The sequence below is a fragment of the Amblyomma maculatum genome, chromosome 10 (assembly GCF_055883805.1).
Source record: "Amblyomma maculatum isolate TAMU_Amacu chromosome 10, ASM5588380v1, whole genome shotgun sequence".
Lineage (NCBI taxonomy): Eukaryota > Metazoa > Arthropoda > Arachnida > Ixodida > Ixodidae > Amblyomma > Amblyomma maculatum.
In genome coordinates this window covers 9,388,158-9,400,919 of record NC_139353.1, presented here as the reverse complement: position 1 = coordinate 9,400,919, position 12,762 = coordinate 9,388,158, and positions in this window count along the sequence as shown.

Sequence of the window (12,762 nt, the reverse complement as noted above, 5' to 3'; positions counted from 1 at the left end):
CTCTGGCGGAGCTGCTACGGTCCCCGATATTCATCGCAGTCTACTGGATTAACGAAGTCCGCTGCATTAAAGGCGGTTGTAGTAGGCAGACGTGGCGGATGCAACAGGGGCAGCGCTGTGGAGCCCCAGGCTAGGTCTAGCGATCGGCTCGCTTCCTCGCGAACTATCTGACGGATCGTGGAGGCCAGATCGCCAGACGATGTTACGTCAGCAGCGTCAAAAGCGGTCACGGACGTCACGCCAGCCAAACGTTCGAACTTGGGTGCTATCCGACGCATTTTCAGCGTCTCGAACGTGTGGCAATGCTGGACGACGTCAGCCACTCAGTAAAGACTTGATTTGCCGATAAGGAAATTATATATATATTCGGCAAACCATTTAAGCAGATGGCCAACTTTGTCATCGTCAGTCATGCGAGCAGAGCCAAGCTTGCACAGCTTCAAGACTTCCTCGATATACTTGGTGCATGTTTCCCCAGGAAGCTTACCTCCTTGAGAGAGCGCTTGTTCAGTTCGCTTCTTCTTCGCGTCACAATCCCCAAAACACTTCTATCTCTTCCACAAAGCGGCCCCAGGTAGGGAAAGTGCCCTCGTGGTTGTCGTACCAGGTTAGTGCTGTGTCTTTAAGCGCGAATACCACGTTAGCTAACTGGGCGGAAGAGTCACAGTTTTTGTAACGGCTCGCTCGCTGAGAGTGAGTGAGCCACTTATCCACGCCTTGGCTGGATGCGCCCGAGAAGGAACGCGGCTTCCGGTTTTGCTGCAGTGAGCTGCTAGGCACTAACCTCGGAGCATTGCTGTCAACAGACATCGTAGGCACAGATGGCGCCAGGCCAGCAAGACGGCGACTTCGGCGCGGTTCAAGCTGGCAATCCGTCTTCGGGGTTTCTGGTGAACGTCAACCCATCACCTTCACCAAGATGTTACGAGCGATGTTTTAATTGACGCAGGACGAACGTCTAAGGCCCAGCTGTGTCCTCTTGTGAGTCCCAGCACGAGCCGCTAAACTGTTGACTTGTTGCTAAACAAGTTGACTTGTTCAGCTAAACAAGTGCTAAACAAGTCAACTCTCATAACGTAAGAATAATATGCTTCTGATTGTATGCTTAAAAGATACAGCATGGGCCCGTCGATTTCAGCCACCTGGAAATCTCTAGACGAAGCTCAAAGCAATAACGAGGATCAGTAAGGTTGCATATTATTGCGAAGGCTTGTTAAAAAGGAAATAATATGCGAATATCATATTTTTTCTCAAAAGAAAAGCTCTCAGTGTCCACCGTACACAGCATGCATGCAAGAGTGCAGCCGACACCGCGAATAGCAGACGACATGGGGATGACATTGTTGATGATGGTGATCGTGACCCACCCTTTATAGCGGGTCGCCGGTTTAACATCACAAAGCTAAAGGCGTGGCCAAAAAATAAAGAAAAGCCCCCAAAAGATCACTGTAGTTGCTGCCGCGTTACAGGCATGCTGCTTCCTGCTGCTCGCCACCAAAGTTCCAACCGTCTCTTCGTACCCTCGATCGCATCCACTGAGGCTACCTCCCCACTTACCGGTCTAAAGCCGAGTGCTATGAGTTGTGACATCATACAGGCAGACGGAGAGATGGCTGGACACTCGAGTACCACGTGGTCTATTGACTCTTTTGCCACCCCGCAGAGGGCGCATATAGTCGTGAGGCCAGCCGTAAATCTCGCTCTCCATCTGCGTGTACTTAACGCTCCCGAGCGTGCCTCTGCCAGAAAACCACTGCCGCGCGAAATATCACACCACAGCTGCTTTCAGATGGTGTCGTTCTCCGCCCAGTACAGGCCCAGTGACACTTTCTCCCCGGAAGTCTTCTTCCATTCCTCCGTCTCGACCAGCTGTACTTGGATCCGGATCTTCTGCTCTGCTCTGCAGTCCAGCTCAGATGCCTGTGTAGCCAACGATACTGTCGGGAGCCGGCATCTCTGACGGAGGGTTCGTGTTCGGCGCGTCCATCTCGTCGTTTGGCGGGGAAGACAGGGTGAATGAGTATCTGACGGGCCTCATTCGACTCGAGGAGACGGAAAAAACGGTTCTCAAATCACGCCTTCGCCACTGTTTCCCGGGCTGTGAATGACGACCAACCCATGTAGCCCTGGATGATTTCGATAGGGACGGGTTCGGGTATCCCGAGGGCCATTCGGCCGGCTTCCTTCTAGAGCCTCTCCAAAATATTTCTCGTACCCGCCGAAAGACAGCACAGCATTGGCGTAAATCAGGCCCGGGACAGCCACCATCTTCCAGAGTGCCCTTGTCACCTCCTAAAAGTTATAGGTCCACAAGGCCCGTTGGCCTAACATGCCTCTCGTGCGAGAAACCTTCGCTCTGAGGAACAACAACAACATCATCATCATCATCATCATCATCATCATCATCATCATCATCATCATCATCATCATCATCATCATCATCATCATCATCATCATCATCATCCTGACTATACCCACTGCGGGGCGAAGCCCTCTCCCATTTTTCTCCACTTAACCCGGTTCTGTGCTAGCTGCATCCACTGACCCCTGCGAACTTCTTAACCTCATCCGCCCACCTAACTTTCTGCCGCCCCCTGCTACGCTTTCCTTCCCTTGAAATCCAGTTTGTTACCCTAAGCGACCATCGGTTATCCTCTCTTCGCACTACATGTTCTGCCCATGTCCATTTCTTCTTCTTAATTTCCGCTAGAATGTGGTAACTTGAGTTATTTCTCTGACCCACTGTGCACGCTTCATATCTCTTAATGTTACTCCTACTATTTTTCGTTCCATAGCCCTCTGGAGTGTCCTTAAGTAGAACTCTTTTGGTTAGCCTCCACGTTTCAGCCCTATAGGTGAGTACAGGTAAGATGCAACTATTTTATACTTTCCTCTTGAGCGATAACTCTCATAAGGTATCGCTCATGAGGTATCATGAGGAACCTCATATGTGCCGTTAAATACTCTGCTCCCGCACTCAGTCGTGCGCCAAGGTATTTGGTCACATTGGTTTGTGACAATGCATTGCCCCGAAGATCCTACACTCCATCTGGTTGATGGTTGAGAGGCCCCCACACCCCCCACACTCGGTTGAGCTAAAGCGTAGTCCGAGCCGTCCCATTTCCACACCGCATATGTCCAGCAACTGCTGCAACTCCTCAGGGAATTTTGCCAACAAACGAAATCGTCGGCGTATACTAAAGCTGGGATCCGGTGAACTACCTGCGCTGCTTCCTCGCTGTGCTCCAAGGTGTAGCCACATCCCGACTCTGCCAGCATTTGTGTCACCCCACTAACATCAGCATGAAAAGCAGTGGGGAGAGCGGGCATCCTCGCCGCAGGCCTTGGTGCATCCCCATGGGCGCCATCACCACATTGTTCCACTCCACCACTGCTGATGGAGCTGCATAAATGTCTGGAGGAGCTCAATATCTTGCGCCGCCAGCCCCATTCCCTGCAGCATTATCCACAGGAGGACGCAGTCATACGCTTTTGCTATGTCCAGAAATGCCACATAAAGGAGTGAACTGTACCTCGTAGCCCTTTCAATACACTGTGTAAGGACGAATAGATTGTCCTCTATCTGGCGAGCGGTGCGGAAACCCATTTGCAGCTCCCCCAGGACTACTTGTTTCTATGTCCACCTCTGAAGCCCGGCCTTGATGACCTGCATTGCCACGCTGTACAGTACTGGGGTGACAGCAATGTGTCTGTAGTTAGCCAGATCCCTCCTGTCCCCCGGACCCTTGTACAGCGGTATCAACTTCACGATCTTTCAGTAATCTGGAATGCCTGCTTCTGTCAGCACCAGTGCCAGCAGATCACACAGGCAAGCCTGGACCGGAGGTCCCAAAGCCTTCCCCATGATCAGGGAAATCCCGTCACATCGTGGGGCTGCTCCCGCGTCTACCCTCTTCATGGCTCGCACCTTCTCCTTATTAGTTGGGGCTTGACGAAGCCCAGCCTCTTCTGTGCTGCCAGTGTGCCCTTGAACAGAGGACACTGATCGTGTTCAGTGGGAGCTGTTATGCCCTATGCCTGTAGGGGGATCTGCAGCCGCTCCTCCAACAAAGGAATGCAGTCGTCAGAGCGCAGTTCCTCTGCATCCGGGGCTTTCCGCAGTGTCAGCTGGGTAAGTGTTTTTACGGCCCCTTTGGACATGCTGCCAAAACCATTGAGGCATCAGAGGCCAATGGTTGCCAGAATGATTTAATGGTTTGCTTCCTATATTGATAATAAAAATTCATTTTAAAATATATTCTGCACCGAATGAGCTCAAATTTCGAATGTATATAATTTAACGTGTGGAGCAAAAGGCAATAATCTGTTTATGGTCAAATATGTTAGCTGTCACGAACCGTTTAAGACCTCTGTATGCTACTTCACAGTCACTAGGCAGTCTTCGCTTCTGTCAAGCAAAATGGATAAAAGATGAGTGTATGCAATCTGTCTAATTTCTAAATACAGTGACTACAACAAGCACAGCCAGGGAAATCTACAACTTGCTCCATATATCCTAGCAAAGCAGGGCTAAGCCACTGTCAACGTTTTCTCACTCCGAACACCGGCGATGAACACAAAATTTTGCCGGGTCAATTTTTATACAGCGGTAAGCCTAGCACTAATCTCTCAAAATAGCATTTCTTGATAGAAACTGCATGAACACTGTGTAAATATAATTATTCAGGAAACAGAATGCTTTAATTCCTTTTAAGGCTTTGTAATCTTATACATGTGTTAACACGATAACGGTAGGGCTCTCCACAAAATCCGGTGTCGGTATGTTCAGCGTTATACACGTCAGCATTGCGAACGAAAAAAATCACGACCTACCATTTGACAGGCAGCAGACGTCAAATGATATGGACGTGCACTGATGGATCGATGTGTTATTTCTGACGGCACTGCATTTCGTTATATGCATTGATGATATACATACCATGCATGATGCGAGTCATGCTGAAACAAGTTCGCGTACGATGTTTAAGCAGTCTTCATTATGCATATCGGCGGGCGCTTCACATGACGTGGTAGCTAAAGAGAATTACTGATGAGTTGTGTGCTACAATAGGACACTATATATTTCCCTGTGGTAATTAAGAATTAGTAAAGAGCATGTGTGCGAACAAGGGCCCACAAGGGGAGTCTGTGGACATGATCCACTACGTTTTCACATCATATCCTGAAAAGCAGAGCTCGTCGACCCGTAACGTTTGGTTATATATCTATCCCAGCGCTTGTAGAACCTCTTGATATGATGGCGGAGATCACTGCACAACCAGCCGACAGCGCTCGCGCTTTTCTGCCAGCTTGGGTCCGTTCCTGAGTGATTGCCAATCATCATAAGGCTGAATAAAGCCACTGCAGGGCAATGAACGCTCCCGTATACTTGTTACTGATCCGTTTCTGTGCCAACGGCGTCGAATTGAACTCAGCCAACTTAATAATCTCATCTGCCAACGAGCTATTAGATGCCTCCTGCTACGCTTCCCTTCTTTTTGCAACTGTTGCAATGTCCTACACATGTTAATTTCTTCTTGATTTTGGCTAAACGTTTGTTCGCCGGCCAAGCCTGCACACTTTGTGTCTTCACATGGCTCATCAAAGTTTCATTGCAATACTTCCCTTGGCTTGTCCAGAATTTAAGCTTAACACATTTCGTTATTCTCCACGTTTCTGCCTCATAAGTGAGTGGCGAGAACGTACTGCTGTCATTTGTTTCCTCTTTATGGTTAGTAGTTTACTGAAATTTATGACCTGACAGCAATCGATGAATACCTTGCATTCGTTCCACTATGACACTCCTATTTTTATCTTTTTCGTGGTGCGCATCTTTAGCCTTTTGCATATAAATTTCTGGCTTTCTGTTTGCCTTGCCTCCCTCGGTTATTTGTTGTCATTTGGAATTGGTGTCCTGATTTGCTTATCAGTTAAATTATAGCAGCTTAAACAGGTATTCTTCATGAACCTTCAGCACGGGCTAATCCCAATCTAGTGGTCTGAATACTTCCTGTAAGGAAGATCTGATTACCGCAGGAGAGATCGTTTCCCCTCGCCTAACACCAGTCTTGATGTGAATTTAATTTCTTTTCAGTAGATGAGCATGTTTGCTGTGCACCCACTATAGATATTTCCAGTATTTTCAGATTGTAGGGCTTTTCCAACGGCAAAGGTATGGAAATGGTTCCAGTAAGAAAAGTTGAAAAGGATGAAGTTGAACACAAGCAAGACCAATAACACCCAGTTCTATTGGCAGGCAGGGCAAAGAAATGTGTGCGATTGTGCATAATTAAATAGAGACACAGAAACTAAGAAAAGAAGTACACGGGACAGCGCTGTCCAATGTACTTCTTTTCTTGCATTTCTGCGTCTTTGTTGGTTCAATATGTTAGGTTCGCACCAACTAGCCAAAATAGTCACCATGTTAAAGCAATTTCCAGTTTGGGAGCGTTACTGGGAACCGAATCTCTTTTATTTCGAGCTCCGAGCATTCATTTTGGCATTCAGCGCGTTTGAAATAATCTTTTTGTAATATGTGGGTGTTTCACAGTGAGGTGCAATAAGGAGGAAAGGAAACATTTTATTTTTGTCGGAAGCAAAACGTAAGAGAATCGAGAGCGGCGGCAAGTCAAGGACATAAAGCTACGATGGGCGTCGAGCGTCCTATCTTTTAGAAGGAAAGGGAGCAAATGGCGATGGTTAAAAACCAAACAAACAAACACGAAAGCTGAATATGCTGGTCTTGTATAATCCAGACAGATTTGGTTCTAAGGTAAAGTCACGAGGTCGTTAAATATTTCCATATATTGTCTCAAATCATATAATCAAATGCCTTCAGAATTGTATTCCTCATAGCGCTGAAGTTCAAAAAGGCACGTTACAAAGGCACTCCAAAAATTCTTTGCAGGATTATTGTTCTGACGTGTCAGTTTCAAATGCTGCAACATGTGCTGTCGTGTCCTGCGGTGTCTTTTTATGCTAATCACAGATACTTGACTTTAAGCTGAAGCTTAAAATTTTGTTTTATTTGACGCCCGTCAGCTCATTTTAATTGGTAGAAAAGGAAACACGCAATTTAGGACAGCATATGTGTTCACTGTGCCTATCACCACCCCTGCTTTTTGTTTTGCATACTGTGGTAAAAGTTCGGAGCAGAATATTCTTTATCGGGTATTACAAGTACAGATGCTCACCCAGTATACCAAGATAGTAATTATTCGATCAACTGGAGTATATGTCGGATTCCGCAATATATATGGCAGCAGGAATTAAATCTGGCTAGTTGTAAGGTTTTGGCATTATTTCTATCACTACAAAAATCCTAGGATATGAAAAAATGCTTTTGTGAAAACTCAAATTTTTCTGAAGGACAAATCGCTCTGACATTTTATCCCACTTCCTTTGTAAGCGACGTTTTCTATGCAGGAAGCAACTTAATTTTTTCGCGCAGCATTTCCTCGAAAAGTTCAATCCTATTGCATGTATTCTGGGAAGTAATCTACACTATTTATGAGGCTTGTGGTGATCACAATGCTGATAAGGTGACCAATGCTTTATGCGGTATTTTTATATAGAACGATTGCAAAGAGCAACTCGAATATAAAATAAATATTACAGGGAGGCGCTTAAGCCGGCTTAATAGCGTAAATGGCAAAAGTCACTCTTAAGTACTGTTTTGAACAACCGCATAAAAGTTTTCATCCCTGCTATCAATTTCACTACATGTACTATCATTATCAACCAAACGCACCGTCATCATTATCGCTGCTACCGTCATTATCACTAACTGTCGCGTCATTAACCTAGCTGCTATCATTATCATTAGCACTAACGTCGTCGATGATGCCATCGCTGCTGTCATCCTCGCTCTAGGAAAAAAAGAATTACGACCGGTTTCTCATGCGACCGGAGTGAAGTAGTGCTTTGCGCTCACGGCTAGTTGTCAGAGGAATAGTGGTTCGATTCCCGGTGGATACAACTTTATTTCTGGCAGATGGTGCGGGAATTTATAGCCATTTCCTGCGAACATTTCCCACAGCCCATGAGCCAAGTAAAAGCTTTTGGCTTAACAGATTTCAAACTTCTGTTATCTGCAATGAGCGATTCAAGAAATAACACTGCTTTTTATTAAAAAAAAAAAACAAAAAAACTAGGCTATGGAATAAAACCAACGAGCGAAGAGGGAAAAAAAGCTGCGATTATAAAACGGAACCGACATTATTTTGCAGACCATTTCGAACACTGCATTTATATGCAAACAATATCCTTAAATAGTTACAAAACTGTAGCCGGCTTAAAAGGGAGGACATTTGCCAACAGCTACCATAGTAAACATCGACTGCTGGATGTTATTGATAAAATATGAATTGAACTCACATTTAAAGAAAAAGCTATTATATATTAGCGAAAAACATTATTGCCAGGATGTAATTTGCCCTTTATTGAAAAAGTGTTGAGAACCTTTTCTTGAATATCAGCAAAGCTTTCATTCTGCTGCTTTGAATTTGTGAATAATGCACAATATGACTGCTTAATCATTAATCTATTGCTATTTAGTCTTGATGATGCTTGTCATCACCTTTATAACTAATGAAGTGCACCCGAATTCAGCTTGTTATTTAAAAATTCATTTTGTCCCCTTAGAGCTGTTTTTAACTTATTTACTGGCTAATCAGTGCTTCTCTAGAAATGTCTCTTTTTTTCGGTATTTTGAATAATGTCATGGTGGCTGCACCATTGCAGGTCACTAATCCGTTTCTACTACCACTACCACTAATACTAATACTAATACTACTACTGCTAACTACTACTACTACTACTAATACCTCTACTACTACTACTACTACTACGACTACTACTACTACTACTACTACTACTACTACTACTACTACTACTACTACTACTACTACTACTACTACTACTACTACTGCTGCTAACTACTACTACTAGTACTACTACTGCTACTGCTGCCACTACTACTTACTACTACTAGTACTACTACTACTACTGCTTACTACTACTACTACTACTAAGACTACTACTGCTACTACTAATTACTACTACTACTATGACTACTACTACTACTAATGCTACTGCTACTACTACTACTTCTCCTTCGCCTTCTTCTTCTCTCTTCGGACAGGCACGGACAGGCACGGCGAAAAGGCGAGACTGTGACCAATGTAGCTCTCGCTACAAACGTGTAGAGCCCAATGCGTCTGCTCTCAGCCCCTTCGTGCGGTTGTAATGCATTTCGAAGAGCGAAGAAAGGAGAAGAAGAAGAAGTTGTGGGAGGCGGTTGCTCGGAGCTGACATGGCCTAGCACTAACTGGACGTAGGAATTCCTGACATTACGTTTGGCAGGAGCTGCCAACTCAGGTCTCTCCTTTCATATGGGAGGATGATATCAGAATCAACTTGCCAATACCATTGCATTCACGTTATCCATAGACCATGCAGGCACGTTCATACGGCTCGGTTAAAGCGGGGTTCTTACGCTATCGCGTCATCGCGAAGGTGCGAGTGGAAACAGAGATAAAGAGGTGCTGTAGCAGAGGGCTTCAGACCATCGCGCGATAGAGGCTTTCTTTCATCGCACTTTAGAGGTCAAAGTGCCTCCTGTGGCATAACACTTAGCTGTGGTTTAGCTTGTGGTTAAACCGGGAGTTACGCGAGAGCTATCTGCATGGCTACGTTTAGGTTTGACTTGAAAGTAAATACATATGACGCTTCCATATAGTAGTTTACTCTGTTTTCAGTAATATTTATGCCATAGTTGGCACTTTTGACCACCAAAGTGTGATGAGGCGAAAGCCTCTACCACGCGGTGGTCCGAAGTCCTGCACTACGGCACCTCTTTCTCTGTTTTCACTCCACCTTGGCGATGACGCGATAACGTAAGCTACCAGCCAACATATTGCCGCGTGCCTCTCTGAAAAGAGGACAAAGAGGAACAGAGGACAAAGAGGACGAAACTGAGCGTAGCGCGTGGAACTGTTCCGATCAGTGATCGCTGCCTTGTACCCGTTACATTTTCTGGTGGAGGTACTGTGTAAGATTTCCCTTTTTGCTGAGTTCCACCCCTCAAGGGCAGCCAAGAGCCACCACGGATTTGACACCGGTCCATCGCTGTTGCAGCCGCCGCCTTCGAGGTCAGTCGCCAGAGTACGGGCCTCTTTCCTGCACGCCTGTCGCCAACATGCATAGATCTAACACGAACATTGCGGCTAACGGAGAGTCTTCACCCCAGTTCGTTGTCCTCCAGTCTCGAACGCCACCGTCCTTCCATGGCGAGCTTTATGAGCACGCTGACGTCTGGCTGGACCAATTCGAACGGGTCGCCAATTACAACGGCTTGGATGAGCAAAGGAAGCTTTATAATGTGTACTTTGCTCTCGAAGATTCAGCGCGGACGTGGTTCGTGAGCCACAAAACGACACTGTCATCATGGGACCTCTTTCGTCTCCAGCTGTTGGCTACCTACACCGCCAACGACTGAAGAGAGCGTGCGGAGTCGGCGCTGCAATCTCGCGTTCAAGCCCCTAGCGAAAGTATCGGAATGTACTGCGAGGACATGATCCGCCTTTTTAGGCGTGCTGATCCGAATAATGCAGAGGAGAAGAAAGTGCGCCACCTAATGCGCGGGGTGAAACGAGAACTATTTGCTGGGCTTGTGCGCAATCCACCTGGCACAACATCAGATTTTATAAGAGAGGCCACCATAATAGAACAAACACTTCGATATGGGGCTCAGCACTATAACCGTAACGTGTCCGCCATCTTAACGGTCGTCTATGGTTCCGGCTTCAACGGTTCAGATGATGCCTTAAGGGAGCTTATTCGATCTGTGGTCAGAGAAGAGCTGAGACACATTCAGCTACAGGGCCTAACGTCGTCGTCGAGGCTTCCATCACTCGCGGAGGTCGTTCGCGAAGAAGTTAGGCAAGCCGTCCCGGAACCGTCTGTGCCTGGTGCGCACCCACCGCCTCGGAGTGTGCCCACGTACGCGTCCGGGCTTCAGCAGCATATCCTTTGTGATCCTCCAAGAGTGAACCCCACTGTGCCTCATCCCAACCAGCATCATACTTGGTACGATTCTCCCACAGTCAGAGTGGAAACCCCTACTCGTGATTCAAGCCCGCGCCGTTCTCCTCTTCTAGCCGAGGCACGGTTTCGGAGGACTGACGTCTGGCGTGCCCCTGACAATCGGCCCCTTTGTTACTACTGTCTTGAGGCCGGTCACATGTTGAGGTTCTGTCCGTACCGCCGCGCCGGACTTCGTGGCTTCCATCCGCGTGCACGATATCCTCGAAGTGGTGAACGACCACCCAAAATCGAGGAGTACCTGGCGACTCATACGAATCCTCCAGACGTCCCGCAATACGGGTCCCGCGTCGTTACCTTTTCCCGTTATCGTTCTCCAAGTCCACGTCCATCTACATACCGCACTGGCCGCACGCCGAGCCCCCGCTCCCTGAGCAGTCGGGAAAACTAGGAACAGCGACCTGCGGAGGTCAGACCACTGACGAGCGAAGTGTCGAACATTCTTCATCAAGTTTAGCACAAGATAGCGGCTATCAGACGGCGTCATGTAGCGATGAAACTGAGTGCGCAGCTTCGGACGTACCGGTTTATATCGACGATTTTCTCCTTACAGCGTTAGTTGACACGGGGGCGGACTATTCAGTTATGAGCAGTGGGCTAGCCAGGAAATTGAAGAAAGTTTTAACCGAGTGGACTGGGCCTCAGATCCGCCCGCCTTACGTATTACAGCTGCCGACGTTACGGTCCCGCCAAGGAGCAGCATTATGGTCTTGGTAGAAAGTGACCCACCATGCGACCGCGACGTACTGGCGGAGAGGAACGTGGGCCTGCTTCTTGAGAAAGGGATCTGCGCTGCAAGAGAACTGATTCGCTTGCGGGACGGTTGTGCGAAGCTCTGGATTACAAATATCGGGACCGAGTTTCAGCACATTGCGAAAGGAACGGCCATCGCCTATGTTGCCGACTTTATTGAGCCAGCGAACATCTGTACTCTGGCGCCGCCGTCGCCAGCCGGATGCGATGTACCCGAGGTTTTATCAACGGTGGACATTAATCCCAATCTGTCGGTGGCTGAGCGGCGGCGACTCTTAGAGCTCCTTCAGGATTTTGCTGGATGCTTTGCAACGTCTTCGAAAGTTGGGCGAACCCCAGTAGCCAAACACCGCATTATGGTTGACGCGGAGACCAAGCCGATTTCACAACACCCATACCGCGTGTCGCCAACGGAACGACAGGCTATTCGGAACCAGGTGCAAGAAATGCTTACCGACGACGTGGTACAGCCGTCTACCAGCCCCTGGGATTCGCCTGTAGTGTTGGTGGAGAAAAAAGACAACACCTTGCGTTTTTGCGTCGATTATCGTAAGTTAAATCAGGTAACGAAACGGGACGTATGCCCGCTCCCACGTATCGACGACGCATTAGACCGGTTACGCAATGCCAAATATTTCTCGTCGCTTGACCTCAAGAATGGCTTCTGGCAGATAGAAGTGGATGAAAGGGACAGAGAGAAAACAGCGTTCGTCACCCCTGACGGCCTTTATGAATTTAAAGTGCTTCCTTTCAGTCTCTGTTCCGCGCCAGCAACCTTCCAACGAATGATGGACACCGTTCTCTCTGGACTGAAGTGGCAAGCGTGCCTAGTGTATCTTGACGATGTCGTCATTTTCGCGGCTAGTTTTGAGGAACACCTCAACTGGCTTCGAATGGTACTACAGG